The sequence below is a fragment of the Hyla sarda genome, chromosome 10 (genome assembly GCF_029499605.1).
Source record: "Hyla sarda isolate aHylSar1 chromosome 10, aHylSar1.hap1, whole genome shotgun sequence".
Lineage (NCBI taxonomy): Eukaryota > Metazoa > Chordata > Amphibia > Anura > Hylidae > Hyla > Hyla sarda.
Genome location: NC_079198.1, coordinates 78119149 through 78139316, shown reverse-complemented (window position 1 = coordinate 78139316; position 20168 = coordinate 78119149). Strand labels below are relative to the sequence as shown.

At 40.7% G+C, this 20168-nt stretch overlaps 1 protein-coding gene and 1 long non-coding RNA gene across 6 annotated transcripts in view; one reads left to right on the top strand and one right to left on the bottom strand.

Annotated features, from left to right (window-relative positions):
• LOC130294188 (uncharacterized) overlaps positions 1–404 on the top strand; it is a 12020-nt gene extending 11616 nt beyond the window's left edge. Inside the window, exon 3 of the long non-coding RNA XR_008848424.1 lies at positions 1–404. This exon is cut by the window's left edge and continues 253 nt beyond it. This is a non-coding gene — a long non-coding RNA (uncharacterized LOC130294188).
• Positions 1–20168, bottom strand: part of CADM1 (cell adhesion molecule 1) — a 279815-nt gene that overhangs the window by 179158 nt on the left and 80489 nt on the right. The window lies entirely within an intron of this gene.

The following is a 20168-nucleotide window of genomic DNA, read 5'->3' as shown; positions in this document are numbered from 1 at the left end:
TGTTTAGATCATACAGCCAGTACAAACCGCCTTCTATATAATACTTGCATGAGTGATGTCCCGAAATATCCTGGACAGTTCATATTTCCTGTAGCTTGAAATATGCAAATGGTGAGAAACATGCCCCAAGAGCTGTCAATTCCAGGTAAACCATGGAGAACGAAGCTACAATTACAATAATCGCTGGATGTTTAATTGGTCATGGTCTTGTTATTATTCCCGGGGGGTTCTCATATATGTCATCCAGGGGCTGACAATGCAAAGAGTACACATGACAGAATGTAAAAACACAACTGGTAAATCGATATAAGCAGTGGTGAATATACAAATCAGGTCTGGCTGATGTTCAGTACTTGAACGCCTATATTCATGCTTGATCGTGAGTTTAGAGAAAAACTACACTATGTTTGGTCCTATAGATGTCAAACAGCTGTAGGTGAATAGCCCTATAACTGGGCACCCTCGAATCATCCAACCATGTTAAAGTTTATCAGACAGTCTTTACCTCCTGAAGAAGTTGAACCTGAAAATCCAAGATGCCTAAATCTTATTTTAATAGGCGACATCTGGGTGAGAGTCAGGTTCCCCATACACATTGGTTGACATGAATTACAATAATGTAGGCCAATATAAAAGGGGTACTCCGGTGGAAAACATTTTGATTTTTTTTTTTCTTTTTTTTTTTTATATCAACTGGTGCCAGAATGTTAAACAGATTTGTAAATTGCTTCTATTTAAAAATATTAACCCTTCCAGTACTTAGCAGCTGTATGCTCCACAAGAAGTCCTTTTCTTTTTGAATTTCTTTTCTGTCTGACCACAGTGCTCTCTGCTGATACCTCTGTCTGTCTCAGGAACTGTCAAGAGCAAATCCCTGAGACAGACAGCAGTGTCAACAGAGAGCACTGTGGTCAGACAGAAAATAAATTCAAAAAGAAAAGAACTTCCTGTCGATCATTCAGCAGCTAATAAGTACTGGAAGGGTTAAGATTTTTAAATAGAAGTAATTTACAAATCTGTTTCACTTTCTGGCACCAGTAAAAAAATAAATAAAAATAAAATAAAAATTACATTATATATATATATTTTATTTATTTATTTATTTTTTTCACCGAAGTAACCCTTTAAGGTCCCAAAATGTTAGATAAAAGTCTATATCAGTGGTCTCCAATTTGCGGACCTCTGGCTGTTGCAAAAACTACAATGCCAAGAATGCCTGTCCGGGAATACTTGACGTTGTAGTTTTTGCAACAGCTGGAGGTCTACACTTTATATCACTGGTCTATACCAAAGCCCATTTTTTGATGCCCATATTATGACTGCATGGACCAACTGAACAGAATTTAGATCATCACAGGGTTCCACGGTGATTTAAGCCTTGTGAAATTTCCAGTTATCTGAAAATATTCTTACTCTCCAGTGAGGACCATGAGAATAAACCAAACATCAGACAAACTTGATATATTCATCCATTTAATAGAATCTGTCAGCAGTTTTGAGGAGAGTGCAACGATACCTGTTTTGCTCATGCAACTTGCATAACTGAGAACAATGGCGGATACGTATCACGGTGTCCTATAGTAAAATTCCCTTGGTTGCCCATAGCAACCAATCAGAGCTCAGCTTCAATTTTACCAGAGCTATAGGAAAAATGAAAGCCAAGCTTCGGTTGCTATGAGCAATGATGAGAATCGTACTATAGGATAGCTTGATAACATACGCACCTTTCACTGTTCTTCTATTGACCCTATTTCCAGGATGGACCATGACCCTGGGCTCCAGGACCTCTATCTCTGCTGATGTATGGCAATGCAACAAACCTGACTCACTGCACATGCGCCGCTATACACATAAATATTGCCTGCACAGAAAACTACACAATCACATGAAGGAGCTGTCAATGGAAGAGATGTTGCGGCCACAGGGCATAGCGGACCCAAGCGCGGCTACTTCTAGACGATAGAAAACCTTCTTGTATAGGAAATAAAGCGAGCAATTCAAGGTATGCCTGGCATATATATGTTAACCCGTTATATACTGTGTGGCCAGTTTATCAACTAAATATCAATGTGATACATGCAAATTGTACAACCAAAACAACAGATACTGTTAGACGGGGCCCCGAAAGTCTTCTGGAAGGGGGCATGCCAAACCCTGTAGAAAGGTGCAGCTGACATGCCCTCTCTAGGTATTTCTATGGGATACATGAAGAGTGTTGAAAGTAAAACAAAAAGACAGCAAAAGCCCAACAATGTGCAGTTACTCCGATATAAAATGGAAAAACACAGGTGATAGGTTCTGCTCACCTGATAGTGTTGCACTTAGAGCATAACACTTAATGATGCATATCGCCCAATCTGTGGGCAGGTAGCCGGGATGCAGCCAGGAGCTAACCCATCCGGGAGTAGTCTCGGAACGGTTGTACATAAAGAGGGTGTGTCGGCCGCTGCTCCATGCAGGGTTCAGCATGCCCCCTTTCAGCGAGTCCCAGGAGTCGGACCCCCACACTCTATAACTTATCCCCTATCCTTAGGATAGGGTATGTTATCTTTCACTACACTACTCCTTTAAATAACCTAAAGGGAACCCCAATAACCCCAGGACCCCAAATTGGTCCTGGGGTTACTGGAAGATATGGCTGGGTTAATCCATTGACATTAGATTTCAGGCTCTTGGGTTTGCAACGGTTTTGTTTATACAGATATAAAACTAAATAACTAAAAAAAAAAAAAAAAAAAAACTATTCTGCAATCAACCCAGGATACTGTTTTATTAACACTTTGGAGTGAAGCCAAAAGGAGAATCTGTGACCCATTTCTGAGATAAATACATACTGAAGGATTAGAGGAGACTCGTCGTGTCTGAAATCACTGGACCAAAAGTGCTGCATGCACACTTCTAATGGGAGAGATGTGCACAGACACCTCTGGCCTCAAACCTTGCTAAATATTAAACAGGAGTCACATTTTCATTTACAAGCATCTAAAATGAGGGTTTATACTTTTGTAGCTGTCCCTCAACTGTACCACCGAAACAATATGTAAAAGGAAGGGTTGAAAACTCACCGCATGTAACTCTGAGAGGACGTCACCTCTTTATAACCATATTACAGCTCAAACAGAGGTCAGGCACAGCTTTTGGCTAAAGTCACGCAAGGTCCAAATCATCAACATAGTTGAAGACCAAATCCAGTAATATGGGGTCAGATATTTGAGCAGTACAATCAGCTTGATAAATAAAAGTACTAAATATAAAAGATGGTAAACACAAAGCAATAAACACTAACAAAGTATGAGATCATTTCACATGAAACAACAAAAGAATCTTGTTCTGTTGGTCCAGGACTAGGCTGTGGACATGTAAGAACTGTTACCATATGTACCATGGTCAATCACAGCTTTTATTTCATACTAAGCTCTTGGGAAATGAAAGCTGCGCAGTGATTGGTTGCTTTGGGCAATAACATTTTTCTTTAGGCACTTTTCATATCTGCTAGCATAAAAAAATCCAAAATGGAGACATTTGTTTTATGCTTGGAAATGTCCCCAAAATGGTCCCTGGGAGAAGTTTTAATAAACCCTGCATTTTTTTTTTTAATATGTTTTGCAGAATTGTCTCATCACAACTGGCACCGTTGGCAAGTATGTGAACATGTCCCTGTGTCTTCACAATACGGACAGGTGAACCAGCATATGAGAGTGTGAAATCTTCTAAACCTTCTAAAATAAGAATGCTTGGTGGTCAGTAGCACAGACAGTATTTAGATCATGATTCAGGGTGCGTTCACAAGCTATTACAAGCACCGGGTTTCACGCTGCGGGAAACCTGCTGCAAGTTACGCTACCATTGATTTGAATGGGTCCACAGACAGTCCGCAATAGTGTCAGTTTTGGGGACTGTCCGCGGACCCATTTAAATCAATGGTAGCTTAACTCGCAGCAGGTTTCCCGCAGCGTGAAACCCGCTGCTAGTAATAGCTTGTGAACGCACTCTAAAGGTGTGTGATACAACAGATACATGTTGGTTGCTACCAGCCACCAAGCAATATGTTATTTTAAAAGGCTATAAATTATTATTATTATTTTTTTATGTTACACTTGCATATGCCGGATTCACCTGTCTATTTTCAAGTTTGTTTGTGTCCGGCATTCGGAACACTAAATCCATGCACCAGCATAGTGGACTTTAGTGAAGCAAGGGTGAGCTAAACAACACTGTGCAAAGGATCCTGCGTCTTTACCTGTTGTCTAATCCTGGGCATTCACTGCTTCCTCTAATAGTTGTTGGCTGATCATTCAAATGTTGCTCGACAGTTATGTCTCCCATTCACACCATACATATGAACATTTGGCCTGGCCAAACGTTTGTGTGTTGTAAATGCGGAGAGGGGGATGTAAGATGCTGAAAGAGAGCTTATCTTTGGAAAACCAAACAATCAATCAGTTCCAATTCAACATGACTAGCCTTTCTCTCAATCAATACACATTAGAGTTGGAGGGTCTGTCTTTTCACTAAGGTTTATGGGGACCATATTATGGCTTAGTCTATGCTTCTAGTTTGTAGTGTCCAACTGATCACATGTATGCCTATTAACCCAACTGGGCCACGCTCCATTTGATGCCTTATTACAAAAAACTGGACATTAAGTTGACCCTGGAGTACATATACAATTTTTACTTTAATTTATGGTGACACCTAGGATGTGTGCAATATGCTATGATTGTCTAACATGGCAATGCCCCTTTAACCCCTTAAGGACTAACAGTTTTTCCATTTTGCACTTATGTTTTTTTCCTCCTTACCTTTTAAAAATCATAACTCCTTCAATTTTGAACCAAAAATTCCATATTATGTCTTATGTTTTGTGCCACCAAATCTACTTTGCAGTGACAGTCATTTTACAAAAAAATATCACAGCGAAAAGGAAAAAAAATTCATTGTGCAACAAAATTAAAGAACAAAAATGCCATTTTGAAACTTTTGGGGGCTTCTGTTTCTACGCAGTGCATTTTTCGGTAAAAATTACACCTTTACATTATTCTGTAGGTCAATACGATTAAAATGATACCCTACTTATGTAAATTTGGCCTAGATTTCAGGCTTGGAGCAATCAATCGCTGATCGGACGTGCAGGTAATAGCAGGTAACGGACCCTCCGCTCGTATTCTTGACATTTCACCGTGATTGTCCCGATCAGCCCAACTGAGCTGCCAGGAGTGTATTTTTGTTACTTTAGACGCCGCAATCAACTTTGAACACCGTGTCTAAAGAGTTAATAGCGTGTGGCACAACGATCGGTGCTGCACACTATTAGTCCAGGGTCTCGGCTTTCATTAGCTGCTGGGACCGACCCGCTATGATGCGGGGTCACAGCGTGATCCCACGTTATAGACCAGGATCGGGCGCAGGGCGTACAGGTACACCCTGCGTCCTTAAGAGGTTAAGGAGCCAATGATGTAGCTGTTATAGGTATATAAATCATAATTTTATTTTACAAAGCTTATTTTGTAAATATATTATGTACTGGGCTGAAAAATTCAGCATGGTGGATACTCAAGTTTGCCTGCCAACTTTATAAATCGGTAAGATTTATTAGCAAACCATGACAGAAACAAAATAAAGGAAGTTGAGGGCGAACCAGTTTCCTCATTACATAAATCACACCTACAATGGGGAATGGTGTGGTTTACAAAATTCCATTAGCATAGCCACTGAAAAGTATTCCACCTGCTCCTAACCTATTGCCCTCCGCATCCTGTCACTCAGCAGCAGTCGCAAAACTTTAGATTACCCAACGGAAAGTCACAGGTGTCTTTAAGATCATGCAAATTTATACATCTCCTAGACGAAACAATTATTGTAACTTTGCTTTCATATTGCAATCATGAGATGGATGCTTATCTGGACATTTATTTGCAAAATGAGAATTTGCTGCCGTCTCATTTCGAAAAGCCAATAAAGGAGCAATTTATGAACAAAAGGATGTAGAGATCAGAATCTTCCACCTGCAAAGCTCTGGAGATAAATGAGGAACAATCCCCTAAGTAACAATAAAGTATAGCGGAAGTCCACAGACATTAATATGATGCCCCACAACGAAGCAGAGGGCAGTTTATTGCCAGAGATAATGTATGCACTAAATGGCTGTGGAACGGGGTGGATCTGTGGCGGCACCGGACATCCTGCTTGAAGGGCATCATCATGGAGATTTCACTCATTTCTCATCTTCTGCAGGATTAACGATGATGGATGCCTGATTAGGGCCATTTATTAGTCCAATTTAGTGCGAGGATTCATTTTGTAATTGATATCTCAGTTCTGTAGCCTCTCATTTATTTCGGTAGTGGAAAGGTGACTCCTGGCAGCATGTTAATAGAATCTGAGGGCCGTTCAGGAAGTTTTCTGAGCTCCTCACAAAGAGGTCACATCATCCATCAGATCTGTCACCAATTCCAGACGGAGACAGTGGGAGCCAACAAAATAGTCTCACTGCAGCGCCGGCCATCCACAAGGAAGCGGCTTCTTCTTCCATCTTATCACATTTTATTTATACACTCTCCCTTGAGAGAACCTTACACTTTCATTTTTAATTACTGGTCCCTGAAGAGATGTCTCCACAGCAACATTCACGCCATCAAGAGGGCTGCTTCTAGTCCCAGACTACCCTTCGCTCCTGTTCCTATTAGACATTAAAAACTTCAGAAATGTGAAGACCCTTGCCAGATTTATAAACCTTCATCAATACCAAACACGACAGATTCCTCACCCCCTCCCTCGTCTTGCTGCCAGCCTTAGGATACAGTTCTGTATCACTAGGCCCAGTCTGTGTTCCACAGCCTGCCAAGGATTTAAATAGAAGTGCAAGACTAAATACACAGCATTCCGAAAAGCTTTGACTCTGCGTTTGGGAGCGGTATGCTGCAGCATCAGGACCTAAGCTGTCACCAAATTCCCATGGGAACCGCTATATGCAAAACAAGCATCAGGAATACAGCCCTATGATACACACACAAACACCATGCATGGCAGGGGATGTACCCTCCAGAGACATACACTGTCTACCTATACAGACAACAAGACATCCAAGGCACCCCTATTATTCATTCAAGATCAGAAAGATCATATCAATTCAAAGCCAGAGATTTATCATTGTGGTCCCCTATTCTGCTCCAGATACCGCTATTACATGATAATCATAGTATCCATGGAGATGGAACAAAAAATAAAAAATTAGGTCAGAGAATGATTGGATTTCATGGATCTTATTACAGTATAATTCAGAAAATTCGGAATGTTTGGGGGGACAGATGATGAGATAATATGAACTACTTAAGTCTGGGGAGCCAATGCAAACCCACATTCTCACGGTTCCCTTATGTCCACTAGATCCACTGCTTACTCCCTCACAGGACAAATGTTGGTAGTAGGGTTTTACTAGGGATGCAAGGAGGTTGTAGACATAGCCCACTTCATGCACTGCATCTCTGACTACAGGGCATAATACGGAACCATATTGCCAGGCCTTGCGCAAGAATTTTTGCCACCCTGGGCGAAAGCTAATTTTGCAGCCCCTCGACCCTGCACAATGTCAGGATGTTTGATGAATATGACCTTAGAGATCACTCCTGTCTGCCTTGGAGGTAGTGTTGCGCACCTCCAGCAGGCTGAAAAATGCTGACTATTATAGTACGTTGGGGGTAGTGTGGCGGGATTTTGCTTGATAGGCAGGTGCTTTGGATGGGTGGGTCCTTCGGATGCTGGCTGACTTTATTGCAGTGCGGCTCCCCCATCAAGATGGTGCTCTAGGTAGCCGCCTATAGGCAGAACCGGCCGGGCATATGGCAGCCTTTTTTTATATTTTTAAAGTAAGCATTGTAGTCAGAATACATGGTCCAACATGCACATCTGAAAAATATATTGAGACTTTTGTTGTTGTTGCAGACTAATAAAAAACAACATATGCATGCTGCTCCCACATATGCCATGTGCATGTTGCAATTTTTTGTTAATGTGGAAGAATGAACACTGCCATAAGCATGTTTTTAGTATGTCATTCAATCTAAAATATGTCATGTGCATGCTGCAAATTTTTGTTAATGTGAAATAATAAACACCACTATATGCATGCTCTCAGTATGTCATTCAATCTCAAATATGTCATATGCATGCTCCAATTTTTGGTAATGAAGAAAGAAAAAAAATAACTGCCATATACATTTTACTAGAAGGGTGTTTGATCACAAAAACGGCATATGCATGTTGCAATTTTTTCTTGATAAGGAATAATGAACACTGCTTTATGCATGCTCTCGTTAGGTCATGCAATTCCAAATATGGCATATGCATGCTGATTTTTATTTTGTTAATTCGGAGTAATAAAAAACACTACCACATGCATGCTACTTTTATGTTGTTTGATGCCAAATATGCCACATGTGTTGACATTTTCTGTTAATGTAGAATAATAAACATGGCCACATAAATGCTTTTGCTGTGTCATTAGATCCCAAATATGTCATGTGCATACTGCAATTTTTTGTTAATGTAAAATAATATAAAAAAAAAAAAAACACACACACTGCCATAGCATCATATAAGTATGTTGTTTGATCTCAAAAATGGCATTGCATGTTGTAATGTTTTTGCTTATGCAGAATAATAATAAATAAAAATAAAATTATATATATATATATATATATATATATATATATATATACACACACACACGTCATTCCCATCCCAGAGATATGTGCATGAGGCCAAAAGCTGGCCATAGTCATGAGACCTCAGCCACCAAACATCTATTTCCACCATAAACACTATTATGCATGTTCGTGGGGAGAAGGAAAGCATGACATCATTTAGGCTGACCAATTCTAATGTTTATGGCCAATTGCAGATAGAAAGATTCTCAGGTACAGTGATACCAATTTTTCATGTACCTATTTTTGGTGCTTACCAAAGCATTTTTTACTATAGTTTGCCTATACACACACACACACAGTTAGAATTTCTTTATTCAATCACAGCAAACAAATCTCTAAAGTAAGCCAACCCTTCCGCTGCATAAACGCATTAACAAGTCAAACTCCAACACTGTGATAATTCCCAAGCACACAGTCATAATTTGCAACGATGGGAACACTTTTCGGGATTTATCCTGCTATGGGGATTCTTTATTTTTTAATTTTTTTTATTACATGCTGATCAACTTGCTACTTAATGCATTATTGATCCACTAATTATAATCATTTACAACTAGCGATTATTCAACGGTACATGACTGACTGTAGTGTACAGCCAGCCTTACTCCACGCTACGCCATATAGAGAGATCAGTAGGTGTGTTTTGCTCCTGAAAGCACATGTGAAAGATCTGTAATATATTGTTGGAAAATTTAATTACCATTTTGAAGGGTTGGGGAACGTAGTTTACACCATTTAGTGAATTAGAATCATGGTCGGTAGCGCACTTGCAATATATTTTATTAATGCATTTAATTAAACAGGCAGCGGCATTAGGAAGTGCAGTTAATGTTAACCAACACCGCAAGGGATATTGGTTTAAAAAAAGATTGCCGCTAATGTAACTAAAACCCTAAGTTAAATCACCCACGCATAAATCTAGGAGCGACTAACAACAATGTGCTGTCTATACGTCAGTCACTAAAATATTGCACTCCGGTCGCGGCAAACAATATGTCATCGACAGCAGGGTGCAAATCATCTTCAATATAACATTACCAGAGCCAGAATTGTAAGGGATTGACAAATGTTCTAAGAAAACAGCCCTGAATAAAATATTAAAGGGGAAATTCACTAAAGGGGATATCCCAAGACAACATTTTTACCGGTGCATTGATTAGGATCCAACAGCTGTTAGAGGGTAGAGTTGGTCTCTTGCCCGTTTTTCAGATTGAGCATAGAAGAACACAGACCTATGCTTGGAAGTTGGATTGCCAAGGCAACAGTCTGCTTCCCAGAAAGTTCTGTGCACACGTTTATTTCGACTGAATAGAAGACACGTGCACAGAACTTAATGGGTGTTGTATGTTTGCCCCAACAATCCAACATCCTATTGCGGACCTGCATCACTCAGCGCTAAAAAAACAGGTGGGAGATTGTCATGCTAAAAACAGGTTGTCTTTAAAGGTAATGGGGGCTGCCATTCATGAGATGTCCAAGTTTATTAAGGGCTCGTTCACAACAGGAGTTTAGCGGAGAAAAAAATTATGCATGCACTATTTATTTTTCTATGCTAAACTCTGGTAAACCACCAGATCCCCAATGGACCTTATTCAAGTCCATGGACTCTCTGGGACTCAATGAAGAGCCAAACGGACCCAGAATGGGTTTTTTTTTGTGTGTGTGTGCAACTGAGGTTTGTGCAAAAATGCAACATTGCAGAAAAAAAGCGTATGTGTCATAATAAATTCCCTCCAAGGACATCCATTTTCTGGATTACAAAATAAGTCCAATTATTTTAAAAAATGTAGCAAATTTCAGTTAAAAAAAAAAAAAAAAAAGAGGTTGAATTTAGCAGATTGTCCACAAAATGGCATTAAAAGGGGTATTCCAGGCCAAAACTTATTTTTTTTATATATCAACTGGCTCCGGAAAGTTAAACAGATTTGTAAATTACTTTTATTAAAAAATCTTAATCCTTCCAATAGTTATTAGCTTCTGAAGTTGAGTTGTTGTTTTCTGTCTAACTGCTCTCTGATGACTCACGTCCCGGGAGCTGTGCAGTTCCTATGGGGATATTCTCCCTTCATGCACAGCTCCCGGGACGTGACATCATCATTGAGCAGTTAGACAGAAAACTTCAGAAGCTAATAACTACTGGAAGGATTAAGATTTTTTAATAGAAGTAATTTTCAAATCTGTTTAACTTTCCGGAGCCAGTTGAGATGAGATTATATTATATATATATTATATATATATTATATATATATATATATATATATATATATATATATATATATATGTGTAAGTTTTTGCCTGGAATACCCACACAGACAAATATATATTTTAGAAGGTGTGCCCATCTTAGGAACTTTAATGCATTTTACACCAATGTAGAAAAGCCCCCCCCCCCCCCCCCCCCCCCAACTATGTTATGTCAAGAATCTGGAGGCAGTGCATGAGTGCGGAGATTCAAACATCCCTAAAGAAAGGCCTTGAGAAAGGCCTGCAGTGCCCCCTCAGGCTCCCACTATGCATAACACGGTGCTTATAATCTATTACTATTTTTATTTATTTATTCAGATTCTCATAATTAATTATTTGACTCCGATCAGTAATAATAACTGTAAGATTGCATGAAATCCTTGGAAGAGTCTCCTTCAGCTAGAATATTTTCCAACCATTATCCATTACCTGGATTCCAATGAGGCATAAGAATTAGATTTTATATTTTCTTAACAGTGACTAGTGTGAGTGCCCCTTCTAGATCAGTGTTTTCCAACCAGGGTGCCTCCAGCTGTTGCAAAACTACAACCCCCAGCATGCCCGGAAAGCCTTTGGCTGTCCGGGCATGCTGGGAGTTGTAGTTTTGCAACAGCTGGAGGTATCCTGGTTAAGAAATACTGGTCTAGACAGTGCTACGGAACATGATGGTGCTTTATAAAAATGAGTAATACAAATTAACCCCTAATCTGCTGCACAGGCTTCCACCGTAAATGCACACGGAATGCTACACAACCAATATAATGCTACTGCGACACGAAGCATAAAAGAACATTCCTGAACAAGCCACAACCACATCAGGATGCCTAAAGCTGGATCTGCATTGAAAGAGTCTTACATATACACATATGTAGACCGCACAAGGGGGAGACGTGCTGGAAGGAATACACAGACCGCTCACTGGAAAGCTCTGCACCACAATAAGACCGCAATCTGGATCCTCAGGCAATAAAAAAAATGCAACTACTATGAGTAACGACACAGTGTACACATTATCAGACGGAATGGCCACCATTTGGAAGGGGTGGCCTTCTGTACGTAAAACACACACACAAAAAAAAATTTGTATCTTAAAAGACATGTTAAATCTTTGGCCGAAACTTAAACATGGTGTTATGCATAGTGGGAGCCTGAGGGGGCACTGCAGGGCACAAGGTCTTACAGTCTTACGGTCAATCTAGAACTAGAAGAGTTTGGTCAATTCGAGAAGATGTCATGCCAAATAAAACAGGGTAGGATTAAAGGGGTACTCCAGCCCTAGACATCTCGCCTATCGCGATCTCCCTGCTGCACCCTCCGTTTGTTTAGAAAGTCTGGTGCAGCGCCGGAGGCTCGTAACGTCACGGCAATGCCCCCTCAATGCAAGTCTATGGGAGGGGGCTTGATGGCCGTCACGCCCCCTCCCACAGACTTGCATTGAGGGGACATGGTCGTGACATCACAAGCGGGGCATGGCTGTGACGTTACGAGCCTCCGACGCTGCACCGACACTCTAAACAAATGCCAGTCATCTGGCATGGAGCAAAGTTCACTCCTTGCACCGGATGTCTGGGATGCTGCAGCCGGGAACGCGATGGTCCACAGTGGCGGGACCATTGCTATCAGACATTTTATCCAATATTCTTTGGATAGGGGATGAGGTCTAGGGACGGAGTACCCCTTTAAAGTTTTAAAGGGCATCAAAGGTGATATGTTAAATAAAGATGCTATTAGTTCAGTCCCATCATGGATCATTGTGCCACTGTACATGCTCCATGGACATGATCTATGTATTTTTACAGGGTGTGAAAAAGGACTCACGCGCATGGACACTGTTAAAGCACACGGGTCCATATTATGGACCCATCCAATGCAGATCTGTAATGCAGTGGTGTATATGAAGCTTACATGATTATACACTGGTGAAATTACTCTTAGCCTTGGGTTGTACTCATTAAAACTCAATATCCTTATGAATAAAAAAAAAAAAAAAAAAAAAAACATTCAGCATCAGTTAAAACGGAGTCCTTTGTAGTGTAATGTGCACCGCACTTTACTTTCCCAGACCTATTGAAATTAAATCAAATGAAATTAAATCCAAAATCCTGATTGCTGATCTATCCAGAGTATAGAAAAAGGAAAGGGGTTCTGATACTTCATCTCTTTTATTGCATTTACACATTAAAAGATACATGGGGAGATTTTCATGTTGTGAAAAAAATAAATGTCCCATTAATGCCTTGGTTTTCAGTACTGAAACTATAGGAGCCCAAGCCCTGCTGCGTGCAGACACTATTTTATTTTGTAAAGTCGGCCATGATAATTACTCTTAACACAAAAGGTTAATTCTTCTTTAACATAATTTTTAAAAGCAATTTCTACCTCCTCTAACTCTCATCAGTAGCCACGCTCTTTGCAAGTCTTCGATAAAATCGGTCCTGCTTAAATTACGGCTGAATTTGCAGATGGGCCACTGGCCGGATCGTATTGGCTCAGACTATAAATTTGCATCATAGAATAAAGTGCAATTCAGACTTAAAATATAGCTAAGCAATATAATAAGCGTGCAACACAGATGTTACTGACATTACGTCCCTGACTCTCACTGACACTATCCCTGTATTTCTTTTCATTCAAAACACCCTCTTTTCTACCTCATTTATTGTTTTCTTGGCTGTTCATTCAGCCATTCTAGTATGAGGGAGGAAGTGGGCGTGGTCTGGCAGGCATGATGTTATCTGAAGCCTGCCTGGGCTCACGTCCGCCCTTTTTCCTCTATGTGTACTACTGCACGTACAGAGAAGAGAGAGATGGGAGCTCAGAGCTGCCGTGCCGCTGCTGCAAATAAAGACAATGGTGGGTTCCTAAAGATAACGAATATATATGTTATAAACAGCACTATAGATATAGTAAAATGAATGAGGGAATGCAGTAAGGCCGAATCAGGAATACCCTGCTGAGCTATGAGCATCTGATTCACAGGCAGAGAGCTGCTCTGAGCTCATCTGTGTCCCGGCTGCAGTCTGAGATTTCGGACTCATGCCAGGCCGGCATGAGTCCGAAATCTATCGGCCGGGACTGGTAGTAAGTCCCCTAGTGGTCATTTTTTCAAAGTGGAAATAAAAAATAGAAAGAAGCATTTATTTTTTTTTTATAACATGCAATTGGAAAGTTATTCTGCATACATTAATCTATAACATATCAAAGTTTTTTTTTTGGATGAAAGGTACTCTTTAAGCATAAAGGAATAAAGACATCAATAGACCAACTATCCCTGGTTAATGTTGACTGGTAATACCACCCCCTCTACCTGCCCTAATGACCATTACAGGAAATAGTGATCAAAGGGGGTTAAGAAAAGATAGAATGCTTACCTCAATGGAGAGACAAAAATAAGCAGCTGTTAAGTTTTTTCACCACAAATACAAAAAGATCAGACACACTAAAAGCCTGATCCTTTATCCTTCACCCATATCTGCAAACAGGGGGCAGTCTGGCATCTCCTATATACATTACATAGAGAGTAAATTGTTCACTAAAAAATGTCATTTATGTAAATCTGCAGCACGAGAGTCTCAATCCATATTCATGAATTCTGTACAGTCGCTGTTTTTAACCTGAATGGAGAGTTGGTCATGTTTGTGCACAGCACATTGAAGAACTGCTTGTTTAGTCAATTTTCTAACTTCCATAGACTTCAGTGAAGAGTGTTGAAGACAAATTATGTTCAACTGAAGTCTATGGGGACAGTGACTGCATTGAATTAGCTAACTGTAGCCTCCGGACCCTTTGTTTTCATTATAGGTGAGAGTCCTAGAACTGGGACCTGCACTTATTACAAGCATCCTTTGGATAAGATATAAAAACATAAGACTATTTTAGAGTAGTGATGTAAATGCTATATTTAAAAAAAATAAAATAAATAAGGACAAGCTGTAATACCATGCACATTCTATATGACAGAAGTGGAGCTTTTTCTTATAAAAAAAAATAAAATAAAAAAAAGAAGAAAAGTAGACTTAAAAAAAAAGTTGCAGAGGACATTCAAGATTTTACATATGACTGGGGATATAATAAAGAAATCAAATATGTCATACTCACCATTTCCTATATCTATTAGCTGCCTTTCTAATACTCCTGGTCCCTACTTGTCCTAGGTCGGGCCATCTCAGAAGAACCTGCCCTTTTAGCCAATCACTGGCTGCAAAAGTGTCCCACCTCAACAGGCAGTTCTTGGTGAGACAACAGGAATCAGCAGTGACAACTGGGGACCAGGTGGTGTTGGAACAACAGCTGCTGGGTATAGGAGAAGGTAAGTATAACTTTTTTAAATGCACCCCAGCCACATGTTGAAGAAAAAAAAAAAAAAAAGAAATTATGCCCCCAGGCAACCTTTTTCACCTTATATAACGTTTTTTTGTATACTCATAAAACCAATTACCACAGCAAAAATATTAGACTGGTGATCAAATAGAATTGCAGAAGTACTTCTTCAGTAGAAATAACTAGTAAATGTTATGCAGATCAGAGGGTAACCTGCTATTTCATGCATTAGAACTGTCTGATATTTGCACCCAATTAAACCAATTAACTTAGCAACTTAAAAGGCCGACACGGCAAAAGCAAAATGGGAAATAAATAAAAGAAATAAAGCTAAAGCTCTGCCTTTATTTTATATAACATGCCACAAGTGTCTGAGCGGAGCCCTCGAAAATATATTCCCTTTTATTGGGGAGATGAAGCTTAGCTGGTCTTCTTTGAGGCATCCCAGTGTATCATCCCTCATAATAAATGGCTGTCCTATGGGAATGTGTCAGAAAGATATAGGTCATCTTCTGTTTTCTCCACTGTAGAGTATTTCATAGCCAATATATCTGCAGCGTGGCAGAGCCTGATGAACAAGCGGCTAACTGTATGTGGACGATATTGTACAAACCATCAAAGGGTTGCAATCCAATCACTGGGATTTGGATCTGAGCCCAGTACACTGCTTACAACAGAGAGAGCGAGATGTAATTGGTCTGGTACCCACTATAATAGTCCATTCCTCTTTATAGACTTTGTATCTTTCTCAGGCACAAGATTGAAGTGTCTCCGAGAGCCTATACATGTATTAGAAATCTTTATTATAAATGGGCAGCAAGGTTAACGGCAGGCCTTCAGATTCCCACATTGCCTGTGAAGGTCACTGAGAAAACATCAAGCAAAGGAAATTATACAATGCCTGGCAAATATTCTGAAAACATCCCACCTAGAAGATGGTCACCGGCGATATTACAGCAAAACGCACAAATCCCAGAGATGACACCAAACAATCACTACTACATTAGATTAACATTCTGGCTTCGTGAAACATTCCTCAAATACATGAAAGGAAATTATTAGAAATAATCAACCAGAGAAAATAAATGTGAACTCACTAACATAAAAAAAAAATAAAAATAAAAAATCGCAATAAATTACTAGGACCTCACTAATAAACAATATTCTACAACAAGCTGGTACCAACTTTCTTAAAGGGCTACCTTGACCATTGACATCCAAAGGATAGGGGATAAGATGTCTGATCGCGAAGGGTCCGACAGTTGGGACCCCCGGCCTGGTACCCCAGCATTCTAAACATTTATGTCAGCACACACTCCTCTCAGAGAGCTGGGACCCGTCCAGGAGATCGCGAAGGGGTCCTTGTGGTCGGCTCCTCCACGATCAGACACTTATGCCCTGTGTATAGGGGATAAGTTACCTTTCGCTGCACAACCCCTTTACCATGATCGGTGTTTCTCAAAGTAAAGCTTGAGAACTTTTTGCTCTGTACTTCATCCTCACCAAGTCTATTTTTTATTGACCGTAGGGCTGGGCGGTATGACCAAATATGTGTATCGCTGTATTTTTGTAACTTATGGCGGTTCCACGGTATATAATGGTATTCCCCCCCCCCCCTCCCCAAATTAAAGGGGTATTCCAGGCAAAAACTTTTTTTTATATATCAACTGGCTTCGGAAAAAGTTAAACAGATCTGTAAATTACTTCTATTAAAAAATCGTAATCCTTCCAAAAGTTATTAGCTTCTGAAGTTTTCTGTCTAACTGCTCAATGATGATGTCCCGTCCCAGGAGCTGTGCATGATGGGAGAATATCCCCATAGGAACTGCACAGCTCCCGGGACGTGAGTCATCAGAAAGCAGTTAGACAGAAAACAGCAACTCAACTTCAGAAGCTAATAACTATTGGAAGGATTAAGATTTTTTAATAGAAGTAATTTACAAATCTGTTTAACTTTCCGCAGCCAGTTGATATATATATATATATATATATATATATATATATATATATATAAAAAAAAGTTTTGGCCTGGAATACCCTTTAATTATTAGCCCAGCACTGCGCTGTCTCACGTCACCCGCAAGCGCTGCCCTCCTCGTCCTCCTGTTTGTTGTGGTCGTCGGCGCTGACTTAAACGCATGTTCCTATGTTGGCCTTACGCTCTTCCTGGGGACGTGAACGTCAGAGAGCCGTCAGCTTATCACCGGCCGCAGCGATGTTCCTCCTCGGCCGGTGATAGGCTGAGCCCACTGTCATGTAAGAAGCCGGCTTCTTACATGACAGTGGGCTCAACCTATCACCGGCCGAGGAGGAACATTGCTGCGGCCGGTGACAGGCTGACGGCTGTCCGACGTTCCATTCCCTAGGAAGCTGGTCCGGACCGACGGGGAAGGTGAGTAAAAGTTTATTTTGTTTACCTTGTGCAGCCCGGGCATAGGGACACAGCAATAGAGTTTCAGCGCCGGCAGCCGCAACAAACAGGAGGACGAGGAGGGCAGCGCTTGCGGGTGACATGTGATTAGTTACTCGATGGGGACAGCGCAGCGCTGGGCTGATTAATTTTTTTTTTTTTTGGGGGGGGGGGGGGGGGGCAGAACAGCACTTGCGGGTCACATATGATTAGTTCCCCGATGTGGGGACAGCGCAGCGCTGGGCTGATAATTCATTCATTCCTGAGGGGGAGGGGCCGAACCGGTATTCCAGTATGGAGAAAAATTAATATCGTGCAGAACAAAAATGTCAGTATTCGGTATGAACCGGTATACCACCCAGCCCTAATTGACAGAGTGAGAAAGTGTCCAAAATATCTATGTCCACCTGTGCATTGGCTGTTCAGGTAATGAATGTCATCTCCCCATGTCTTTTACCGGCCATAAAACCATGTAATATAAATGGGGGAGGAAATACCATATTTTATTAGAACACCACCAAACATCTAAATCTCCATACTCTGTGCTCACTTCTTTTTACCCAGTGTAACCTTGTTTTCTTCTTCTTAGGTAAAGTGCTGTAACATATTTTAGCACTATGTAAATAAATATGCATTATTATTATTATCATTATTATTATTATTAGACCAGTTTGTAGTATTTGTTTTGGAAATGCAAGGTGACTCCATATTCTTTTTCTGGGAAACCTCAATTGAAATAATTTCCTGTCGTTTCATGAAGCCAGAATGTTCTGCTATTAAACATTGTTTTGTGTCATATCGGTGATCTCCTACAAAGAAAGTTGGTGAAATATCTTCTTTTGGCAATTCCATAATTTTTGCCTGGGGTGTATTCAAAATAAGGAAAAATATCTGTACACGTAAATACTTAGGTTGTCCTTCCTCTACTGCCAAGGAATAAAAATATATTCTGTTCCTGGAATAGCTGGGTGAAAATCAAGTTGTCGACCATCCAGGCTCCTCAAGACAAATCTGGCATGTTATGTAACAATGTTGGCGTGAGAGATGCATTACAGCATAAGAAGGGAGATTAACCACCCAGGAGTCAAGTCAAAGATGGGTCTCATTAGACTTTGCTAATTCTAGTACTCCCACAATGGAGAACCAGCATGGTCTAGAACAGGGGTCTCAAACTGGTGGCCCTCCAGATGTTGCAAAACTTCAACTCCCAGCATGCCTGGACATGCCCAGACAGCCATTTGCTGCAGCTAATGGCTGTTGGGAATGTTTTGAGTTGAAGTTTTGCAACATTTGGAGGGCCACCAGTTTGAGACCCCTGGTCTTAAAGGAATACATTTTTTTCAAATGAGGTACATCAAGCAAATGGGACCCATCGGGACCAGTTGGTGTCCATTGAACAAACAGTCCAGGTCTATTGTTTGCCTCTAATATATTATGTGATGGAGCTTTGACGTAGATATGCACTTTGGTTCAGCCATTACTAGGGGAAGGCAGAGACCCTCATCTATGGACAGACTCAATTTGGCCTTATCTGAACAGTCTCAGTAGAGGATAGGGCGTTTAAAGAATACTTAAGACATGGTCTTAAAGGAAAATGGTCACCCGTTCACCCACACTGTAACCCGATACACCGGGTGAACAGGAGACCGATGTGGAGTCTCGGACGGCTATACCTACCTGCTGTCTGGAACCCTGATCCTCTGAAGGTCCCCCTCTTTCAGCACTGACTTGCGCTCTGGAGGCGAGCCCGCCAGCTGGGTTGAAATATTTATAAGCGCTGGTCACGTGAGTGCTTGTGCCTACTGAGCGTTCACGAACAGGAGATACCCCGCATCGGTCTCCTGTTCACCCGCACTATAACCCGGTGTATTGGGTTATGGTGTGAGTGAGTGGGTGACCGTTTTCCTTTAAGACTGGAGGAAAACAACATTTCAAAACATTTTTTTCCATTACAACACCCCCTGTGATATATTGGTTAATGAGATTTTAGGCTTTAGTTATCTTTTCAGTAATCCAATGACTAAAAGCTCTTTACAGGCTCTTAATAGCAACTTTGACACCTGCAGCTCATTCAAAACGACTTTCAAGATGAACTTAAAGGGAAACTAAAGCTAAAGACTTATCTCCATTTCTCCATTATCAACCATTTCATGCTTCCTGGAGTGCCCTTCCATGTTATTAACGTAAATTCAGAAAGAAAAAAAAAAAACAACTTCCTCTATGGTTGGTGCTTTATGCAGTCCTGAAAAACCTTTAGGGCTCGTTCACGCTGGCGGAATTTTGCTTGCAGCAGAGTCCCATTGTTTTCAATGGGATTTGGCATCGCTGTTCACACTATGGAATAGTCGCTGCGCCACTTAGCGGAATGGACATCCGTCCAAAGGAGGAACATGTCCATTCTTTGGGCGGAATTTCACAGGACTGAATTGCAGTATATGGAAGCGGCACACGTCTGCGAAGACCTAGCGCTGATGGTTCGGACAGCACCC